General features: G+C 40.5%; 1 protein-coding gene, 1 long non-coding RNA gene and 1 other non-coding gene across 4 annotated transcripts in view; 1 reads left to right on the top strand and 2 right to left on the bottom strand.

Annotated features, from left to right (window-relative positions):
• The window catches only part of LOC143348085 (uncharacterized), a 160,215-nt gene that overhangs the window by 56,776 nt on the left and 83,430 nt on the right, over positions 1–20,009 (top strand). The gene's annotated exons all lie outside the window — the stretch shown is intronic.
• Positions 1–20,009, bottom strand: part of Rpl32 (ribosomal protein L32) — a 188,817-nt gene that overhangs the window by 100,657 nt on the left and 68,151 nt on the right. The window lies entirely within an intron of this gene.
• Positions 7,195–7,267, bottom strand: Trnav-cac (transfer RNA valine (anticodon CAC)). Its single transcript has one exon. It is a non-coding gene; the product is annotated as a tRNA-Val (tRNA).

The raw sequence follows: 20,009 nt of genomic DNA, 5'->3' as shown, positions 1-20,009 counted from the left end.
CGGAAAGTAATTTCGTTTTTCGCCTTATATAAATATTTTATTGAATTATATACTGGTCCTTTTGGTCCAACACCTTTTGCCATCTTCCTGGTTACTATAGTAGTATGATTCCATGCTCATAAAATTTCTGATCTTTAAATGTAAATGTAAATGTTTACCGTTTAAGAAATTTTTTAAAGACTGGAACAAGTAATAATCCGATGATGCCAGATCTTGACTTCTGATTTTCCATGTTTGACGGGATACCAAAGAAATACAATTGCACGGAATGAAACAAAATTATTTACAAACAAGCTTCGAAGTGTCAGTTGTAAAAATATATAACGAATATACGCTTTAAAGTGAAGTTGGCTGTTTAAAAATACAATTAACGTTTCTGTTGGTAAGAAAATGAAACTACTTTCCAAACAACTCGATATAACTGGCATTCAGAGCGGAAGGGGTCGAGTATTGGATCAATTGATACTCGGATGTAAACGTTGAACTTGATCCCCACCCACTCGTCGCGGATTCGTAGGTAACCGTCCCGTCAATTCTCGAAGAATGCGTCGCTGGTTAACGAGCAACGTCCCCTTTGGTTATCCGACAATAAAAATAATTTGGCAATGAATGAGGGTAGACGGTGTTTAGGAGGGATCGACCGACGTAAGATATTTTTATTGGACGTCTGCAGTCTGGATGCACAGCCGGCCGTTCACCCGATGCACTCATTGCTCCGTGCCAATCCATATGGGATCCTTGCACTCGATTCCTCTTCGCGCGCTCCATCTTCTTCGGCTTCTCTGCACGCCCTCGCACTTCATAACACTCGTGCAGAAGCTCCGCGTCGCGTGACTCGAAGACCCGCTCTCGAGATATACATTTAGACAGAAGGCTGACATTGAAACCGAACGCAACCGTCGAGCACAAAAAGTTCCAAAGCCCTCAAACTCACACGCGTCGTCGAACGCGAGAAAAATTTTTGCTTTTTACGAAAGTATAACGAAAATAAAAAATCTAGTCACTTTTCTGCGTCAGTTTAACATTTGTATCGATAATTGTTTGCAAAGATCTTCGTAATATTTTTCATTTTGACGTACTATAGCGTGCTTCAGGTTTAGTATCAAAATTGTTTTCTTGAAGCATATAAAATGATATTTTATTACTTTGCTCTTCAGCCACTCGTAAGATGAATTTGATTTACAATAAGATAAATATGCTCTGCAAAAGGGTTAACTGTTACAAAACCCGTATACACGAAATACAGAACTCGACAAAAATAATTTTGTCGTATAAAAAATTGGAATTACACCGTCGTAGCCCAGGGTGCGTTATCGACTCGCGAATGGTTTGGTCCCATCGCTAGCGAGGAGCCAGTTACGCTGTTCTTCGCGTCTGATTTGTCGGTCCCGTTATTACCACTGTTACGACCACGATGATGACGGAGAAAATATTAGGTAGTTCGGGTTCGTCTCGAAACATTGAATCATCGTAGTCGTGCGTCTTACGCAACGGCGCGAAAATTACGGTCGCCGTTTAATTGCAACAGTCGGAAGAATTATAGACGTAGGCTCTACCCTTGTATCATTCGTAACGACGCGAAATTTTAATTTACCGCCGACAGCGGAACCGCGAATTATCTTAAACGGGGCGAATCCGACGGACGAGGCCTCGTTCTCTCCGTCTTGTTCTTTCGTTTTCCGTTTAAATTCGTCGTCGTTTTGCCTCGTACCGCGCGAGGCGAGCCGAAAATCTCTCCCCGGGTGGTTTCGAATTCCCCTGCCAAGTAATTCGTGTCCCGCTGTCACCCTGCGACTTCGCGCGCGATTTACGAACGCGACCGTAGTCAAACCGCGAACAACTTCGACGTTCTTCTTTTCTCTTTCTTGCGTGCGATCGCGCGTGATTTAGCTGTAACATTGTCGGGACGCTGGTAAACAGGGAGTTGGCAATAGTACAAATGTCGGTGGGGGCCAGTGGCAGGCGATATCGTTACTCTCGGTAATTCGTTTGTCGAAACGTTCGATAGCTGGAGGATCAGGCTCGAGGAAGGAAGAGGAGGTTAAAGATGGCCGATTCTGCCATCGACTGGAGATGAAACATTCATGTCGCATCTTTATGGGGATGTTTTAGTCTGGAACCTTCGGAAAATCGATTTCCGAAACTCGGAATTCAGATGTTTGCGAATAGTCAAGATGCATATGTATCGCCTCGTTTGAAGACGTTTATTTTGGAAAAAGGACTTACGAATAGATTCCAAAAGAAATTATACGATTTAGTTGCAGAAAGAATTTGGGACCCGTAGATTTGATATCTTTAATTTCGTTAAGAGGATGGGAGAATCGAACGATGTTATGTCCTGTTACCAACAAACAATTTGTACTAATTTTATTTTAGTTTGTCTTAAATATTGTGTATAAAACAGAGTGCTAATTTTTCTTTCGATTAGTTCTTATAACAGAGGCTCTGCTAATTTTATTCAAAATACTTCAGCGACTGATAATGCAAAGAAAAAGTTCCAACTACGAAAACCTAATACTTGGGGCATCTCGAATAACCACGAAAAACAAAAGTAAGCCCTTTTTCGAGGGGGTCCATATGTTTCCTAGCCTCCTTTCTGCTCAGATGCGTCGCGTCCACGTTCGAGGGAATGTATTCTTACTTAACTGCGTTTACTCAGTTCCATATGATGTTAATAAACGTTTGAAACCACCAGATTAACTAAGCGAGAAGAATAACTCTTAAGATAACATTTATGAAGTACCTGATGATTTTTGGGATTTTCCAACGAAACATTTCCAATAAAAGTTTTAACATTTTTGAAATTGTCAAAGTGTTCTAAGCGTACGATATTGAGGGAAGTATTCGATCAATTTCACCTCTGGCTAGGACCTAAATTGTCGCGATTGGTCACAAGTCATTGTATTCCAAAGTCAAAGTGTTACCGTTGACCCCAGTCTCTCCCCTAGGCCTGTGTCCGCCAATTAGAGATGTCAGTTTTCCGCAACAAAGGGAATTGCATTCCCAGATTCGTTTTTCGTCTCCGGAGGCATCCTCGAGGCGGAGGTATAGCTCCTTGTATCCCTCAATCACGTCAGCCTCGTTGCGTCGGTGATTTCGGCCAATTGGAGGGGATAACTGACGGCGGTCGGAGGTGGTGGGGGTCGAGAGGGCGGGTCGAGAGACGGTCAACCGTGGTACGGACAGACGAACGTACGGGGTACCGATAGGGATGCACCGACCTTGAAGGGATTTTTGCGTCTACCGTCGTACGTTCACCCCGTCAGCAGCGGAGCGAACGTACCCGCGTTCTGCTGTGCTGAGAAACGCGACTCCCTCTTCCTTGGCTCTTTGTCTCCCCTTTCCTTCTCGGCCCTTCACCCCTCTCCTGTCCACTACTTCTGTAGCCGGCCCTTTTTTTTATACCGTCCTCGTTCCAGGCTTACTCGAGACTCAAACTCGCTGGGAATCGGTCGCCTCACCCTCGGACATCCTCCCCTGGCGATCCACCAGGGGCGGAATTTTTCCACTGGCGTCTCAAAGTTGCACCAATTTTTATCCTAACCTTTTTACGTACACACCCATCGTTAATTCTGTCAATCATTTTAGCAAAATAACAGGAAAACAGTAGGAAGTGTACAAACTCGCGACGATAAAGTTGATCGGTAGTTTTTAATTTACTTGCATTGAGAAATTGAGTTGACGTTGATTATAAAAGAAAAATGTGAATAGTTTTTTAATGCTATTATAAACTTTGATTTTGGGTATCGTTCATTTTGCAAATATACGTTCTATGGGATTCAGGTCTCTTGGAAAAATTAAAATAATGACAATGCACGATCAGTTGAGTTATTTATTTTGAATCGTTAGATGTCGTAGCTTTCAAATTTCTTTCTGATGTGTTTATTAATATTTTAATTAGAATTGATCGTTGATTTATACGCGTGCATAGTCAGAAATATTTATGCATCGCGTTGGTGGCGCGTGGGTACCACGAGTCAGCCCTGGAGTGGCGATGCATCCTGTAGATTAGGCTTGCACGTACTCACACGCACGTGCGTGGCGTGTGCCTAATAGTGCGTGCATCGCTCTCTGTACAAAGTGGAGGTCGTGACCTTGATAGCAGCTGTAAAAGGGTCGGCGCTTAGGCTGTCGATTTACGTGATCGCGAGGCAACATCTGGAAAATTAATTACGCTGCGTTTAATTGACGATGCTTTTCGCGCGTTCTCGTATCGGTGTGTTCGTGGATTAAAATTGGACGAATTTTGGCTTATTAATTTCTTGAAGACGACGCATTTTTAACTACTAAAAGTATGCAGAATCGAAGGTTTGCTACCTTGTCTAACTTCCAACCAAAGACACTCCTATCAACAGGAAGACAAAGTTTATTTATTTTAAAAGAGTTCATTTTAAACAGAAGTTTATTTATTTTATTAAGCGTCCACTCTCTTTGAGAAACTTCGAATCTTATCTTCTAACAGATTGAAGCGCGAACGGGAAGATAACAAATACTCTTGACGCGTTCCTTTCGTTGTTCCTTTGTCAGTTGGCAGCGCGATATTGTAGCAAATTTAACTCGCGTACTAAGTTGCTGCAATTTCATGGGACGCGGAAGTACATACGATTGCTTCGAAACGGTCGAAAATGAAGCAATAGACTTGGAAACGTTGAAAATGCGTTGGAGGAACCAAAATGAAATTTATTAGATTACGGTGCGACTAATTTTTTCATGCGGTCGTTGACCGTCTCCGTATTTGCAAAATCGTTGAAAAAGGCACCGGGTGTGCCCTTGTTCGAAGTCTCGTCACTGATTCCAGAGGTCAGACTTAATTAGCGCGAGAAGCACGACGACCATTGTCGTTCAATTAATTGCCCGTCGGGCGGAGCCAGATAAACCCGCGGGCGTATACCCCCCAAGAGCTTCGAATCGCTTCATAATCGTCCGGCACGCGATAGGGAACGACGAACGGATCAAGGTCCTGCCGGTTAAAGAAACGAGATTGCTTCGAGAGCCGACTATTTTCAGTTTGCGAGCAACGTTCGCCGTTCTCAAACGATCCAAAGTAATTTTTACCGTTCGGTGTCTTTTTCGTCGGGATTTTCGTCTACTACGAGCGAGATCGATCGATCAGCGAATGTTTTTTGCTAATCGTTCCCACGATCGAGGAATTTTCTGACTCGTTAGGCAATTATCGTCGATTGCCTTTGCTGCCTTTCTTCGACGAATATTGAATCACGAAGAGTGGCCTGTAATTATCCCGAAATTGTTCCGATTCCGAAGGTCTTTCGGCAGATAGCGACCAAACGAACGAGCAGATAACAATGCCACGATGTAACATTTTCATCAATATTTAACGTATTCATTATCTACGATGAATTAGAAGTCGTGAATATGGAAGACCAATTGTAATAACTTCGTACATTTACGCGGGGAGATATTTGTATTATTTTCGATCTATCCGCCATGCGATTATTTAATATGGATCTCTCAGCGTTTTCTCATTAAATTATAAATTATGATTGTCTACATGTTTTTTCTTTTTTTATATTTTTCGCTACTTTGTTTTAATACCGCGTTATCTACATAGATATATGTAGCGCGACTTTTTGCTACGAAGGTAAAAAAAATTAATCCTCAAGGCGAGATGTTAAACAAAATAAATCTCGATAAGATTCATGAATTTCGACGAGGTTAAAGTAACCATTACCATGACAAACGTTAGGTTGTGTAGTTTTCAATTGTCTGAATACAAAATGTTGGCCTTGTAGGAAGCTTTATGGATATTAGACTGGCATAGACTATGTTTATCTCTTCGGCCTGAATTTTTTTCTTTAGAAAAATATTCCTCGCGTGTCCTCGCGTTATTTGGGATTCAATAAACATAATTAACAGCGATTGCTACTAATTACAATATTGTGTGAATAATAAACTTTAAAAGGCTTTTACGATAAAAATATTATTTACGAAGCCACGAAGATACAGAATGGAACGAAAGACGAAAAATTTAGGTCGACAATTCATCCATCGTACATTAGTTTTCCCTTATACTATGAAATATTAAAATATTGCCAAAGGATGCATTTAACGGTTAAGAGAGTATGCTTGTTCGCGCTATACTTTCTGAATATTGAAACTTTAAATGAAACGTGTGAAAAGCACTCCTGAAAATCGCGTCTTTCGAAGAGGCTGAACGTGTATCATCAGTGGCAGATGAATGTTGCCCTCGCTATTTTTCGAAGCCAAGAAACAAAGGGTTGAACGGTGGAATTAATTTCAATTGAAGCAGCAAGCTGCATAAGAAAACAACGACTGTTAACAGGCAATTAATAAAGCCACGGACAGAAAAAGAAATAAAGCTGGACGTGTGGGAACGAGATGGCACGACCTCGAAGGGCGCGGTCGAGTTCAGACTAGACTGAAGCTGCCCTTGTGCCTAACCGACCTTGAGACAGCCCGTTTCGCCATACCCTGACTCCACCGGCCCCATGCCACGGACGCATCCTCTCTTGCAACACAAAGACTGTCCTCACTGGGAGTCACCTTCGTCCCTACGAGGAATTTTGCAAATGGAATTTCGTCGTTTTGCGAGGACCGCGTCCTCTAGGAATCTTTCGGACAGGTGTCCAACCAACCCCCTTGTTCCTTTTGTAGACGCCAGTTTTAAGACGACGCCACTCGCTGGACCAATCGATACGCTATCTTGCGTGTTCGATTAATTTTTTATGAATTTTATAACTTTTTTTTTTTCATTTCTTTTCCACGTCGAAAGATGTCCTCAATATTTGTTCAAATTATAACGTGAAACATAGGAATATTCGATAATTCAACGGTGCATTTACTATTTTACAATATTCCAAATTACTTACAATTTTACGAGTATTAGGGTCCTTTCATTCTAAACAATATTACGTTCTAAGTTCAATGTGCCTTTAATCCTTTGATCCTTTTGTCACGCGTATTCTACTGTTGCTTTGTTCCAATTGTAAATAGTTAATTGGGTCGTTAACGAACAGATTTAACGTTGCAATTTGGTTTTTAATCTCCACAAATTTTACCCCTTAAAAATTCATCGGATACATTCGCGTGGTCGAAGCATTCTGCTTCGAAAAATATATTTCTTCCGCAAGCTGTTATTTCGAAAACTGTAAAATTAATAAATGCTCGTATCGTAGTGCTGAATTAATAATTACTGATACGTAAAAAAAAGTTACATGTTTCCGCCCGGGATCGAACCGGGGACCTTGTGCGTGTGAAGCACACGTGATAACCACTACACTACGGAAACGTTGTTGATGGACTTTCTTCTTACGAGTGAAATGTCATTAATATTGCTGAAATATATATCACAAGACGATTAAGGCTCGCGATTATCAAGAATTCGGAGAAACGAATCGAACATTGTAAAGAAAATAGATACTAGATATTTAATATCACGATATTTCTAATAAATAACAAATTAAGGGCTTTACGAGTATTTGTTTACAACTATATATTTCATCGAGTAGAATTGTTTACATTTACAAAGTTGTTCTATCCACTTTGATTAGTAAACACACGCCTATATAAAATTTGTACCATGACTTTAGCGAACCTTTTTCAAAAGCTGCGATCAGTCGATGCGCAATAATCACAAATTGATTTTTCGGGCCGACTGACGCGCAAAATACACGCTATTCAAATTTATTCAAATTTTTTCGTTTTCTCTTTCTGATTATGTTGTTTTGCACAAGCGATTTTTACGATTCGTTGGTCCCAGTTTCGCGGAAAAAGGTAGAATTCGGACATAAATAGAACTGACCTGCGCTATTCGAGTCCGATGCGTTCTCCTTTGTCCGTGACTCTTCGGGAACATCGGCATTATTCTTTGCAGAATATCGATCGATTGGTTTTTGTCGTCCATGGAACCGCGAGTCTCGGTTTATACGGAAAAATCGCGTACCCTCGAGCAGGATTTAAAATGTTTTCTTGGAACACTTTAAATTTCTAAAAGGAATGGGAAACCCGTACGAGTCGAAGCAATGGATCGACTCTCGGCTCGGAGAATTCGTTTTTCGTGTTTCTGTAATCGATTCTTTCGACGAAATTCCTCTCTCAAAAGAAAACAAAACCGCAAGTTAAACCTCTCAGCGTCGAAATAAAAATTCTATAGCTGCACCTAAATTTTTTACCCCATCCGTTGCTTACAATCGTTGCGCTACAGACGTTCTATGCAACGAAACCGCAATTCTTAGTCAACGGATCCGCTCCCCTCGCATTCTTCGATAAAAGAGTTAGTTAAAAGTCTCTGAAAATTCATGGTTTTGAAAAGGGGGTAGATTCTCTGTGGGTATGTGCCTCCGAGCTTCGTCACTGACTCAATTTTCGTATTTCTGAGAGTATTCGCGTGCCAACGAGCGGCTTTCGAATACAGGTAATCCGATTTGAATAAACGATTCTGCCATTACCTCGATCAGTGTACTTTCCGTATGCAGGTTCGAATTCGCAGCTGGCTCCTAATAACTATCGTGCAAATTACGAAGGAATCGATGGTTGCTTTAATGTCGAGCCAACGCGGCGATCGAGGGAATCTTCGAGTTACGTTTTCGAATTAAAATGGTCCGAAATTGCTACATTGTCGGATGGTTTTCGCGGATTGTTTGATTTTAGCATAATCGAAAGCCAGAGCGATTCTGGCTGGAATGAAAAGCTGCAGCGAGAGGTTGACGTTCTTGCAATAATAGAAAGCCGGTGTTCCCCCGACTGCACGCCAAACTCGTTGTTGCACCGGGTTGTCGCCGTAGACGCTGGCGAAACTTTTACTTTTACTAGGGAGAAAGTGCACTGTGTTGCTGCACCTATCGCGATTCCGCTTAGAATGCAACGTTCCGTATAATTCGAGCTAGTCTCGCGTTCCCGACGAACACACGTGCCGAGCGTGTAACACCTACCGCGCGTTAAAATCACCTATTTTTACTTTCCCGACTATTATTGGACACGATCGAAGTGTCGCTATACAACAAAATTTCGTTTCTTTACATTTCGTATATCGTTTCTAGAATCAAGCTATACAGCGCTGGACATAAGTATTGCACAGCATGGTTGTTTTGGTACAAATGCTTATAACTACCAAACAAATTGATTTGAAGGAAAAACTTTTTGACATATTCATTTATTATCTATTTTAGTTTATTACATAACAGAAGCAATACCATAAATATACTGATTCGCAAAACAATAACAACAATTTTTGGCCACTCATTATATTTTCGGTTAGGAATTTTTTTCTCGAAAGTGTGTAGGATTTCGGGGGTATATATATTCATCAAAAATGATTGTAACTGACCCATGCAACCAAAAATAATTTTTTTAGAACGATTTGAAATTTTTTAATTTCGCCAAAAAATTTCACACCTACTCGAATTTTTTTCTCGGAAGTCGGTAGGATTTCAGGGGTATATATATTCACCAAAAATAATTGTAACTGACCCATGCAACCAAAAATAATTTTTTTAGAACGATTTGAAATTTTTTAATTTCGCCAAAAAATTTCACACCTACTCGAATTTTTTTCTCGGAAGTGTGTAGGATTTCGGGGGTATGTCTATTCACCAAAAATAATTGTAATTGACCCCTGCAGTCGAAAATAATTTTTTTAGAACGATTTGAAATTTTTTAATTTCGCCAAAAAATTTCACACCTACTCGAATTTTTTTCTCGAAAGTGGGTAGGATTTCAGGGGTATGTCTATTCACCAAAAATAATTGTAATTGACCCCTACAGTCGAAAATAATTTTTTTAGAACGATTTGAAATTTTTTAATTTCGCCAAAAAATTTCACACCTACTCGAATTTTTTTCTCGGAAGTGGGTAGGATTTCGGGGGTATGTCTATTCACCAAAAATAATTGTAATTGACCCCTGCAGTCGAAAATAATTTTTTTAGAACGATTTGAAATTTTTTAATTTCGCCAAAAAATTTCACACCTACTCGAATTTTTTTCTCGGAAGTGTGTAGGATTTCGGGGGTATGTCTATTCACCAAAAATAATTGTAATTGAGCCCTACAGTCGAAAATAATTTTTTTAGAACGATTTGAAATACTTTTTTTTCGCCGAAAAATTTAGGCACCTACCCCCTGTCGATTTTTCTTAAAAATTCGATTTTCATTTTTGATAATTTTATTTGACACTACGGAAATGATGCCTAATACTCTTTTATAGAATACAAAACGGTTGTACGATATCACCAAACAGGATTCGTAAATCTGCTTTGGTACGTTGTTGATAGCGGTTCTTCTTAAAATTCATTTCTCATCTCCAGTTGATGCTTCGGTAAATGTTTGTATTGCGTGCGGGAAGAAACATACATCCTGTCACACGATCATTGAGATCCCGTAAGTTGGCGTGGAATCTATACTTTTTTCGAACTTTACCCTTGTGAGACTGAAAAGGACAAATGACCTAATACATAAATTAAAAAATATGCATATCGGTACTGAAACGATATATAAAAAACGTTTAGTCAGAACTCCGCTTCTAACGCGTCGACAGAAATCTTGATCGATCGTCCATTAATCAACGTGCACGGTCCCGATCTCTGAGTCACTTTCGGTTTGACGTTAATGAGTCTCCCGGAACGTTAACGGCATTGTACTTTTCCCATTTAAGGGGTGACACACTTTCCGCAGCCACGATCGCGTGAAATACGTACAACTTCACGGCGGTTCATTTCATTTCCTGGTTGGAGCAACGATCTGGCCGGTCGTTAGCCGCGGCACGTTGCATCGTGTACACTCTATTGCATATTGCATCGTCCGATTGTCTGGCTCGCAATCATACTGAAATATAGGAAAGCTGCGAATCAACCAGTCATCTCGTAACCGACGCCATTTTTATGGAGCAAAAGAGCCCCGTTAACGTTTCCTCGTACCGTCCTGGTCTTCGAACAAGGATGAAAGACGTCGTTGGACAGTGGACGTTACGAAATCTTTTCGTTCACGACCAAAGAGAAAATAACCAAAGCAAATAAACGGCTGAGTAAATTTGAACGATTTAAAATTCATAAATAACAACACGTCTATCGAAAAGAGCAAATTCAATGGCAACGCGTGCTTTCGAGCATCGATCTTGCACGAAATCGAAAGTTTTTCGTTTCTGAGACTCGGCAAGCTGATATACACGTTTAAATAGACGTGAATTTAATTTTACGGTGGCCCTTCAGCGCGGTTTATGCTTACTAATTGCTCACCACGCGTCCACGTCGAGACGGTATTTATCGTTTCGGCGCGCGTTAATCGCGGCTCGCTTCGTTGCGTCCAAAGATCGCGAAGGTTTTCTTCGCCGGAATCGGTCGATCTGTTTCCCCGGGGCGACGAGAAAATTGAATAGCGATAAGGTAGATGTAATATTTACGGTCAAGCCGGCGATCGATGCGACTCCGAATGACGCGGAATTCGATTTAATACGGGTTATAAATTGACACTCGGGCCGCATTTAATACGGGTCGATAATTCGATTTAGCGCGGGTCGTAAATTGGCAACCGGGCCGCCATTAAGCGAGACAGATCGGACAAACCTGCTGGAACGCGCGGCTAAAAACAATTGCTAGGTCACGGTATGAATGAAAATGATAAAAAATGAATGAAATATCGCGTTCCGAGGCAACAGGTCTTATAGCGGGGATTCTTGGTGTCCCTAGCATTTCGCGGATCGTGGTGAATTTTTTAACGAAGATACAAAGACGCGGGAAGCCACGCAAGATCCGCGTAGATGATCGTCGAGCAAGTGTAACGTGCAAGCGACGCGTCTCGTCGGTCTGGTCGCTTTCTTGTCGGCAGTTACGATCAAAGCGTCGGATTAGGTGAAATTCAGGTTATCCCGATGGCTTTTCACGCCGTGCTCCGATAGTCGTCGAGATCCAGGAAGATGAAGAGCGTCTAGATAGGCTCGGAGTTTCACAGGCTACTCTCTCCTGTTCGCTCGGGTCATCGGGTCACCCACGCCTCAATTACTCGAGTTCTATCGATGCAGACGGTGCCCCGTGGCGGTTGCGACACCTCGGCTTTACGATCGGCCCGGTTTTATAAAACTTCGCAGATGCCACTGGGTCAGAGCATCGTCGTCGCTCGTGCACTTTCTTCGGGACTCTTACTTTTCTTCGCGACGGCGACGGCACGGAGCGGCTCCTTGGATCAACGACATCGTGGATCCAGGAAGATGAGCGGCTAACTTTCTCCGCTCGAACGGGCCTGTAACGAGTTCGCTTCATTGTAACGGGCCCCTTTGTCCCGTAGAGAAATCAAACGTTTGTTTACCAACGATGATCGCCAACGATTTATAAGAACATCCCAAGTAACCGATATTTACGAATTTTTATCGAAGAAACTATTCTTAAAGTGTACTTTTACGAATTTTTCACAGTAAATGTGTCCATTCGGTCGAAATTACCAAATAAAATAATCAAATTTTGGCGTAATTTCTGGATTTTGGAAAAATTTTCTCGCTGTATGTATTTCGATCATTCGTGGAACCGTAACCTGGTCAGAGTTCATCACCTAAAATCCCTAATTCTTTTTTCAAGTTGTCTATCATAACTTTCTTTCGATTTTGTACAAGAAGTTTATTATTTCCTCTGTCTTGATACACTTGAATATGTCGTCTACATATAACTAATATGCAAGCGTACCGTACATTAGTGAACGCGATAACTCGAGAACGATTCGACCGAATTTAATGAAATTTGGTACACGTATTCTCGACCATAGTTTTAAAAAATATGAACAATTAAAGTTGAGTACCTCTTGATGCGCTGCAAGTACACATTACGGAAGTTGTAACAACAAAGCGAGACGATTGCGTGACTTGTAAATCGCAGCTGCTGCGATCTATTCTCGTTAAACGAAATGTTTATTTTTTTGCAATTTTATTGTGGGAACATCGTTAAAGATGCAGCGTGGCAATTATCGTACTTACGGAGGAAACGGAAAACAATCCGGCACCGGTGAACACACGATCGTGATTTGCTTATCGCACGAAACAGTATAAATTAGTTTTCACTTCATTGGTCAAAAGCGAAGAGAACGTCGAGGAATATTTTTTTAGTGGAAATTAATTCGAACGAGCATGGGATCGTTCTGTAAATTAAATCGTTCGCATGTTTAAAACTGTCGATGTACGGTCATCGAACGTAAGCCTTTGACGCTTGTTTGAATTACCTATGCTCGTGGTGTTATAAATTCGTCTTCGTTTTAATAGATTTATAAATCTCACCGAAAACCTTAGATTTAAAAACGTCGCGACGTCCCGTTATCGCGAGCAATCAAAAGTCGGTGGCTAATTTTGGTACGGATCTTTAAAATTACGCAATCGAGATAACGAGAAAATCGTGACATTTCTACGGTCTCTTTTAAAAACAGATTTAAATTTACACGGTAGCGTCGGTTCTCTTGCACACGTGCAACGTATCCGGTCGCGGGGAACAAAGTGTGCCCGTGAAAACAGTTTAACGTCGCGTTTCTTGCATCGACGAGACACATTGTACAGGATACCGAGAGACGCTGCCCGGTTTATAGTTTCTTAATTGCTCCATTTTATCGCGGAAGCAGTCCTCGTTTTGTTTTGTCGTGGAAGTTAACGAGGAAGATCAAAATCAGGTGTTGCGATCGAAGCCAGCGAGCAAATCGGCGAAAAAGTAGGGATTAATCGATTCGAAATGAATCACGAGGCAATTTCGAGAAAATAATTGTTGCCAGTTAATGGCGTCAAGGTCTCGCTAGTCGTAAATATGCGCAAGGCCGTGATACGTGAATTACAATTCTTATCAATTCTACGCACGGCAAGGTCATCACGTTTATTATCAACAGTTGTGTCGCTCCTAATATGCTTACGTACGTTCTTGCGGTTAAGAGACGAAAATATTTATCTGACGAACGGAGTCGGACTCCAATTCCTACCGTATTAATCCACGAAGATATGGATATTCATCGTCTCATGAGAGTATTCGTATCGACTAAGCCCTAAACTTTAAATGTATGGACAAGTAGGGGAGACCGGGGTCAGTAGTAACATGTTAAATAATTTAAGATCTATCGTATCGATTATCGCAAATTTTGAATCTACGATACTCGACGTTTTACTCGATAAACAAATATATCGAACGAAATGACTTTTCGACGTCGTAAAGTAGTAACTTCTTGGTGCGTTAAAATTGTGATATAAATATTCCTCCTGCAAGTAAGTACTTCTTCTTTCTCTTGATCTTTAGTCTGATACTTTTGAATGAAATATCGATCGTTAATTAGCACCTTTAAACGAGTTACTGCATTCCAAAGTGAAAGTGTTACTATTGACCCCGGTCTCCCCTACGCACAAAATTTGCCTAGCATCGTCTTAAATAAAGTTCATTTAGTATACACGGTACGTTGCTCCATATGGTTGAGAATAATTGCAGTGATATTAATGTACATACTAGATTATTAAATGATTAGAGTTCTGATCGCATAACGATGTTCGGGGAACGAAAAGGTCAAACGAGCCGCAAAATTTAATTGACCGTGTGTTTGGCGTGCCTGTTCTACAGCTTCTAATTAAAAATAATCGTAATTATAGTAATCCAGAATTCTAAAGATTCCAGTCGTGATAATTAATTTTAATTAAACGAAATTCGAGGATCATATGCCACGGTAGCCAACGAAATACACGAATCGTTTATAATATCAATTTTCAGTCCCACGAATGCAACATTCTTATCGTGAAAATTCATCAGTGTCAACTCATCGGATACGAGTAGCGTGTAATACCAGGCCAATGAATTTCATTATATCTAGAGCTGTCTACTCGTTATACTAAACTTGATATACGTTACGCAAAGTAATTGGGACATCGTCTTTTCAGACGATTTTGTTGCTTAGTAAAAAATGAAATAGTTTTGCACTTCCTTTGAATATCGATTACCCTTATATTTTCCAATATTTTGTTGCTTTTTTAATGCAGCAATTTAGAACGAAACGCCATTTTTAGAACACGAATCCTTTTACGCCATCTTGGATTGTACTAGGTTAGAATTCTTTGGGTATCCTAAACATTTATGAATTATTTCTAAAATCTTTTTAAAGTTACAGCTTATTTGATAAATACAGCTTTGCTAATTAATAGAATTAGAGGGTTGTGGCGGTAGTGTAATGGCAATAAAGATTGTTTAGGCGAACGATTAATAGTTTTTTGGGGCATTAGCCGGCGTCGGGCGTTGACGTAATCAGTCTCGCGAGCCAGGACGACAAATCGGGACAACTAGACGCGACCTACATATTGTTTCGACTGTGTTACACAACATGCAAACGAGCTCGAGGAGGGTCAACGTCCGCGTTTGTCGCCATGTTGTGAAAGCGGGAGCTGGTACCACGTGTACCACGTGAGCGTCGCGTAGCGTAGCGTCTCTGAAATTGTCTGACAGGTCTGACAGGGAGTGTCCATTGTCACTGTTTCGAGGTCGGACAATGAGCCGTCCAATTGGTAGGCAACGATCTATACAACGATCCGTTCAATGCCTCTGGGAACAACTCGTTCGTTACATTGGCAAAAACAATTTTTTTTTTATTCGTAACAACTTTTACTCGATGGCATTCTTCATTTTAGGATCCTTTTCAAAAAATAAACTTTTACAAGTAGGTATTTTAAATTAGATCAATTTTGAAAATTCGTTTTCCTGTGCACACTCACAACGCCCGTAGAACCGAGTAGTGTTATTAAATTTGAATTTGAATAATCGACGTTTCCAGTTTCGCAAGATAATTTTTCTTAAGCCTTTTCTATTAGGGATCAATCGGTTCTTTGTCCGTATCGGTTAATCTCATTTCCTGATTCAGTTTGCGTACGAAGGTTGTAAAACTACATTTAACTCCTTTGTGATTGCAATAAACAGGTGCTTCTGTATAGATCGAGTTGTGCATTCAAATGGACGCATAACGAAGAATTCCTGTGACTAACAGAGGTATATTTTACAACCGAAGTCTCGGTTAAATGGAACAAGGAATGCCAAGGAAAAGTTGCTCGCACAACAATATGTATTAATCTATTTTACATTCGTCGAACGTGAAAGTAATCTTCCTTAATCACGGACGAAAGAATTTCCTGGAACGAGAAAACCATTATTTTTTATTTAATTCCAACCGAGATAAATAATTATCTTCAGGTTTAGCTTATCTACGAGTGACACATGACCTAGGAGGAAATTTTCTTTACATTTTTAGCAGTAACGCGAAAATAACAGCGCGAAACTGTTGAAACTTGTACCGATGATAAATGCTATTGGGTAATTCCACGCGAAATCGGACATTGTGTGGAGTAAACTTTGTAAGTTGTTACAGACGTGTAAACGAGTGGTACCTCTTTTTTAAAAAGATTTCTCCAAGTTCTATTATATTATAATTTGAAATGCAAAAATTGGAGAAGGATATTGACCAAGTAGAGAAGAATATTTGTAAATATTTCTCGTTTGTGTTCGCGAACAGCACGTATTTGACTAATAACCTCCGACGAATTATTATGCAATATATTTTGAATAATAACAAAGATTCCCGCCGGTGACGCGAATAGATTCGTAGAACGCGCGTTGCTCGAACGCATAACATATTCTCTCGACACCTTAATGGTCTGCTGTCTGTCATCGAGCAGACGAGTAGCATGAATCGGGCGTAATTTGTTCCTCCTGGTCTCGGATTAACTTGGCAGAAAAGAACAAAGTACAAAACCTTCGCCGATAAAGCGTGTAATCTTCGGCCGTTCGAAAAAGAAATTGTTCGCTTTCGATGAAACGATTCGTTAATTTTCGTCTTGGCCGTGGATTTAACGGCAAATCGAGTTCAAGTATTCGAGATAAAAAGTAATTTGTTTGTCTCGCGTAAAAAGATATCTGTCTACGATCGACCGTGCGCCACTGTCGAAAGGCAACGGCGTTTCATTGGCAAATCTTTGGCGTGGGCTTCGGTTTCTCGTGCCAAACCTCAAAGTTAGGATAATTGCAATGTTTCGTGAATAATCGGGAAGCAATTCGTTTCGTACTTCGAAACTCGAAGGACCTTTCGATACGCGAGCACTTCCGTAAATTTCATCGACGACAGTCTTCTTGGTCCTTCCAACAACAAACTTCATTATTGGACTCGTCTACCGTGAATGGAATCCAATTAACTCCTTTCTGAGATAACGGAGAAAGCTGATTCTCGCGAAGCGTACAAATTTTCAATGATCGATGAGCGTATGCGAATCGTTCGATCGTTTTTCAAGAGTTTCACCGAGAAATAACGAATGAATAAACGCTTTATAATGACACGTCAATGACGATTTCATTTCCGCCTCCATTAAGACCACAATATACTTTCGATAAATGTTATTAGAATACGCGTATGTTGTCTGAGGCTGTTTCAGTAGTAAAACGAAGTCGAAAGTTACCCTTCTCCCGAGTGAAATCATAGTCCGTAATACTGATTAAATCGCTTTCAGTTGGCAGAGCACGCTATTGCTTTGCTCTGAGCGTCGAACGGTCGCGATTATTCGAATTTGTTGTTTTTGTTACCGTGAAAAGATAAATGACGTCTCGTATCAGAGCCGAATACGAGGCTCCGATACGAGGCTTTTCAGGCCAATAATTCCTACAATGTATGAAATTTACTTACCGTCTTAGTCCATCTGCCGATAAAAATTAATTTCAGCTTTTAAAGTTTGCAAATCAAATTTCAATCGCTCGGTAACATTTTGGAGTAGGAAGGAATATTTTCTGCGAATTTACAATGTTTCGAAGAATTACGAATATACGCACTTCTCAAGACGCTTAGTTTCGAAAGTACAGAAAATTCGAATCTCGTTTTTCCAGAGTCCAGAGATAATTTAATTTGATAAGAAAACATTGACAAGTGGAATATAGACTTTTTAAAAATATTTTTGTTACGTGTAATCGCTTTGTACGAATCCATTTGGTCGATGTGCCTTTCAGTCGGTAATTATTCTGGCATTGGTAATAAGACCACGTGTCAAGGACACGCATTAATTACGGTCACACGTGCTGGTTTTACGTTCTTTCATCGTTCTTGTATTCCATAATCAAATTGGAAACAGTTCGCCCACGACGTGGGGAGAAAGATGAAAAATAGAAGGCTGGTCTCTGTAGGACATGAAATTGACTTTAATTAGCTTTATGGGCCTTGCTCCAATTAATGAGGTTAACCACTTGACCCTTTGTTTCAAACTCTCTATTATTTTGTGCTACATTTACTTTCAAACGATTCTCTGCTTTCGATACCTCGCGATCGGTTCTCACATAAGTTTACATTACAATATTTGGTATCCAGACCGAGTACTCTGGCATTTTTGTACTAAACGATACATATTACGATACAACGTGTTCTATCGTAAGATAGAATTCTAAATCTTTCTTTTATTCATAAAAATCTGTTTATCGTACCGTAAGAGACTCCAACGTTGAATCGAAACGTATCAGAATTTATAGAAATTTCATTGTGCAGAATTCTAGATCTCCTAGATCTTCTAGATGGTTGGACAAAATCAGACGAATCAAATTCGAAACCGAGAAGGGTATTCGAATATTGTGGGCAACAAAAATCTACACGCTTGAATAGAAGATACACTAGAAAGTATTCAACTTTCTAAAAATTGCCATTTTTCTATAAAATTCTAATGGTACCCCGATTATCGATCAAGCGTGTAAGTATATTTATATGCTTAGGAAGAAATTTTGCGACATCACAAGAACGTTCGAAAGCATTTTTAAACGTAGGATCAGTTTTACGAAGTTTGCACGCGATTTCGAGCTGGAATCGCGTCGCGAGTGGTCGGTTCGAAGAAAAAGCGAGAGCCACGCGTCGTCGGGGCGTATTTGGGCTTTATTCGACGTATCTGAACGGCTGGTCGATCCTCGATCCTAATCTGTCTCGGGTAGCAGGCCACATTTTCCTACGAGTGTCGAGAGTGGCTGCAAACGAGGCCAATCTGGGTCGCTCGAGGGGCACGAGGAGCACCGAGCACGCTCTTTATATCGGACGAAAGTGGATCGTGATTATCCTCGAAGGAAGAATCCTTGCTGGTCGTGGAGATAGTCCACTCTCACTGTCGGACGTTCGCGCGGTGACTCGGTGAAAGTAAAGAGATTACTTTTGCCGGCGTCGCTTAGCCACCTCCGCGGTGCCAACTTCTTCGAGGCTGACGACGACTTCGCGATTCGTTGGAAACCGTCGACAATGCGCCGGATGAACTTTCATTCTGTCCCGGGGAACGACAAATTTCTCTCCTGGAGGGGGGGAAAAAGTTGACCGTACGGGGTCACCCAAATTGAGCGATACGAATAAGGTAATATTACGAACCAAGTAAGACGAAAGAACGACGTTTCTGGAGAAGAATACCAGTCTTTCCCATGATTTTCGAGCAATTCGAAGCTCAACCGCTAACTTACCTTTCTCTTTTAACCCTTAAGTGGACTCTCAATTTTAACTGAGTTATTTTACTTAATATTGTTTTTCACTAAATTGGTAAATGGAAATTCACTTTCTTTAAAGCATTTAAAAAATAACGAAGTAACGAAGGATTACATAAATTTTCAAATAATTACATTTACGTATATTACAGGATATTAATCTATACTTGCGGAGGGCCATAATCCACTTAAGGGTTAAAGTGTGTACATTACTAGACTGTGGATCTCTATGCAAATGGAAGCTTTGTCAAGAGTTGTCTCAATAATAATTTTGCATATTAAGTGTATTTGTGTAGTTTTATTGAAAATTTAACCATAAGTATTCGCAGTCTATATGTTACAATAATAACCCACAGTCGTTGATTACGGACAGCAATTTTTCCGCGACACTTTTATACGGTTTTATTAAAAGGGGGATTAAGGAATCGGCAGAGGCAATTACGCGAAGTCGAGAAAGTAAAGGGATAAAAAGAGGAAAGAATCGAAGGTGCGCGATCAAAGTTAACGTTGCGTGGAGAACCGGCGCTTTGGAAACCGACTAACTGTGGGAATAAAGGGAAATATGTTTTT

Source organism: Colletes latitarsis, chromosome 11 (genome assembly GCF_051014445.1).
Source record: "Colletes latitarsis isolate SP2378_abdomen chromosome 11, iyColLati1, whole genome shotgun sequence".
Classification (NCBI taxonomy): domain Eukaryota; kingdom Metazoa; phylum Arthropoda; class Insecta; order Hymenoptera; family Colletidae; genus Colletes; species Colletes latitarsis.
This window is presented reverse-complemented; position numbering and strand designations above follow the sequence as displayed.